Source organism: Cherax quadricarinatus, chromosome 83 (genome assembly GCF_038502225.1).
Source record: "Cherax quadricarinatus isolate ZL_2023a chromosome 83, ASM3850222v1, whole genome shotgun sequence".
NCBI lineage: Eukaryota > Metazoa > Arthropoda > Malacostraca > Decapoda > Parastacidae > Cherax > Cherax quadricarinatus.
In genome coordinates this window covers 13433240-13436905 of record NC_091374.1, presented here as the reverse complement: position 1 = coordinate 13436905, position 3666 = coordinate 13433240, and the positions used below count along the sequence as shown (strand labels likewise).

At 40.7% G+C, this 3666-nt stretch overlaps 1 pseudogene; it reads left to right on the top strand.

Annotated features, from left to right (window-relative positions):
- The first annotated feature begins 2239 nt into the window (after positions 1-2239).
- LOC128702103 (mitochondrial ribonuclease P catalytic subunit-like) lies at positions 2240-3248 on the top strand (annotated as a pseudogene).
- The last annotated feature ends 418 nt before the right edge of the window (positions 3249-3666 follow it).

Sequence of the window (3666 nt, the reverse complement as noted above, 5' to 3'; positions counted from 1 at the left end):
CCAGCTGCAGGTCATCACATTGTAATAAAGTTGGTAGAATTACCGACAATATGTAAAGTAAAAGGGCACAAGTGCAACTAATGTGACATTTATTGTGGCAACGTTTCGCTCTCCAGGAGCTTTATCAAGCTTTATCAAGTAATGGCTTGATAAAGCTCCTGGAGAGCGAAACGTTGCCACAATAAATGTCACATTAGTTGCACTTGTGTCCTTTTACTTTACAGGTCATCACATGACTAATGACTATGATCCGCGTCAGGAAACACTTGTCCTATTTCCTGACCAATCTTGCCTAATCTAATATACTGCATTTTTACCAAGACTGGCGGACTGAAAACATTGATGGACTGAACACATCGACTCCAGGCTGAGGGACTGATTACCTCAATCTCCTCCTCTTCTTGCACCTCTCTGCTTTGTATTGGACTGATGAAGCCACTGTGTGGCGAAACGTTTCCTAAATAAAGATTCCCATATGGTGCATAAGTGTCTCAATCTTCAACTTGTCGGTTTTCAAAACCATTCATCACACACACACAGTAAAATAGGTACCTGGGTGTTAGTTGACTGGTGTGACTTAAGAAATCGTAATGACACGATTGCAAATAAACCATAGCCCGTCGCGTTAGCCACTAGACCAGCTAGCCACAATAAGATTCATCCAACTAGGTATATTTCTACACCATAGGAAAGTTAGCACAGGCACCTCTGTGACCACAAATGCAAGTTTTTACAGACGAATCTCTAGCTAGCGTGGCCGTGACGAACTCTAGCTCAAGTCCCTTCACTGCCGTCAACATTACGATTTCTTAAGTCATGTTGACGGCAGTGAAGGGACTTGAGCTAGAGTTCGTCACGGCCACGCTAGCTGGAGATTCGTCTGTAAAAACTTGCATTTGTGGTCACAGAGGTGCCTGTGCTAACTTTCCTATGGTGTAGAAATATACCTAGTTGGATGAATCTTATTGTGGCTAGCTGGTCTAGTGGCTAACGCGACGGGCTGGAGTTTTGAGACTCTATGACCGCGGGTTCAATCCCGGCCGGGGGTATGGTTGACTGGTGTGGGTAGCATTCTGGGACAAAATTGACCTAATATGCCCGAAATGCTCTGCATAACAAGGGGTTTTCTATATAGTAGTATGTCAATGATGTCAGCTATGGTCTCTATATCTTGTATGTACTTGTAGTAAATAAAGATATTATTATTATTATTATTATTATTATTATTATTATTATTATTATTAAGAATGGATATAAATGCTCTGGAAAACGTACAGAGAAGGATGACAAAGATGATCCCATGTATCAGAAATCTTCCCTATGAGGATAGACTGAGGGCCCTGAATCTGCACTCTCTCGAAAGGCGTAGAATTAGGGGGGATATGATCGAGGTGTATAAGTGGAAAACAGAATAAATAAAAAGGATGTAAATAGTGTGCTGGAAATTTCCAGCCAAGACAGGACTCGCAGCAATGGTTTCAAGTCGGAAAAATTCAGATTCAGGAAGGATATAGGAAAGCACTGGTTTGGTAATAGAGTTGTGGATGAGTGGAACAAACTCCCGAGTACAGTTATAGAGGCTAAAACATTGTGTAGTTTTAAAAATAGGTTAGATAAATACATGAGTGGGTGTGGGTGGGTGTGAGTTGGACCTGACTAGCTTGTGCTACTAGGTCTGATGCCATGCTCTTTCCTTAAGTGGAAGTGACCAGACTTGGTGGGTCATTGGGCTATTCCGGGGGGGACATGGACATGCTCCGCATGGGCCAGTAGGCCTGCTGTAGTGTTCCTTCGTTCTTATGTTCTTATGAGAAAATCGAGCGAGCGCATCGGAAATTTACTATAGTTAGTCATAATAAGTTTTCGTTTTCTTCCTTTTTAATAAACATTAAGTTTTCTATGAATGTTGATGGCTAACTTAGTTGTTTTGAATCATTTATATTTGATAAGTAATGTTAAGAAGGAAAAGATTTTGTTCGGGTTATTAACTCGGAGGGTCAGTAACCCAGGATAACCCAGTAAAATCAGGATGTAATCAGACTGTCTGTCCAATATTATTAACCCCAGGATAACCTAAGAAAAGCAAATCTTTTTTTTTCTTGGGGGTCCTCAGCTCCTCTTCCTCGAATACTACTACTACTACTACTACTAAAAATAATAGTAATAATACTAATACTACTAATAATATCTTTATTTTTACAAGTACATGTACAAGGTATACAGACCATAGCTGACATCAATGACATACTTCTATATAGAAAGCCTGGCCTTGTCATCAACACGTGAGTGGAAAAAGGCACTAAAACATCTGCCCATAATCAGGAAGATGTCAGAGATCTGTAGAAGTACATACAGTGCCATCATTGCAAGTGCCTTCAGGAACGGGGAATACGACACTGGGTTTCACTACCTAGATGTTATGTGGCAAGAAAACAAGTTACCCACGGATCAGGTGTTCTTGGAATGGGTCAAACAGTGCACTGCTCTTAAAACAACTGAAGAGAAGAAGGCAATGATGGAAACTCTGTTTCACAAACTTGCTACATATGAAATTTTTCCTACACTGCCTGTTATTCAGGAGATTGACTTAATGTATAAAGAACACTTAGCTTGGTTTAGCAGCTATGTGACGATACCCTCAAGTGGTAAATGTCCAGCATGTGGAGGTCAGCTGAAGAGTCCTGAACTTGATGAAGAGGAATTTAAACAATTACAGAAAGTTTATGCCCCGAGTCCTACATGGATCAGACATTTTTCTTTCAACTAGCCCCAAAGAATGGAAGATCTTTCAAGAGTTTGTAGACAAACACAAACCTTTCACAACTGTAGTCGATGGTCTTAATGCATCATATTCATCTGGTTTGATTAATAGCACACCTGGCAAACGTGTTAATTTTCTGAGAGATTTGATTGTGAAACTTGAGAGAAATCTTGAGGGTCGTATATTAGTTATTGGACGAAATCACATGAATGCCTGGATGCCTAGAGATCCACCTACCTGGGGAACATTACGGGGATCAACACCCCCATGGCCCCGTCCACGACCAGGTTTATTCAAGAACGAAAAAAATGTGATTTTATATACCCTCAATAATTTGACCAAAGATGACGGATTCTTCATATATGCTGCCCTCCAATCTGGATATGGAACTAAAGTTGTAACTAATGACTTGCTACGAGACCATCTGTTTCGTCTGGGACAGACGATACTGAGAGACACTTGTTATTGTTAAAGTCTCATAATTCCAGTATGCCCAATAAATTAATCCAGGGAGCATAGGCTTATGCCCCTGAGAGAATGGAACACTAATTAGTCCATTTTGAGGGTTCAATAAATATGGATGGCCATGGAGTTGGTGCCTATATGCAGTAATGTGCTGGGGCTGACTTGGGATACTGAGAGAGACTTGTTATTGTTAAAGTCTCATAATTCCAGTATGCCCAATAAATTAATCCAGGGAGCATAGGCTTATGCCCCTGAGAGAATGGAACACTAATTAGTCCATTTTGAGGGTTCAATAAATATGGATGGCCATGGAGTTGGTGCCTATATGCAGTAATGTGCTGGGGCTGACTTGGGATTCTGAGAGACTTGTTATTGTAAAGTCTCATAATTCCAGTATGCCCAACAAATTAGCCCCGAGAGCATAGACTTAGTGTCATACC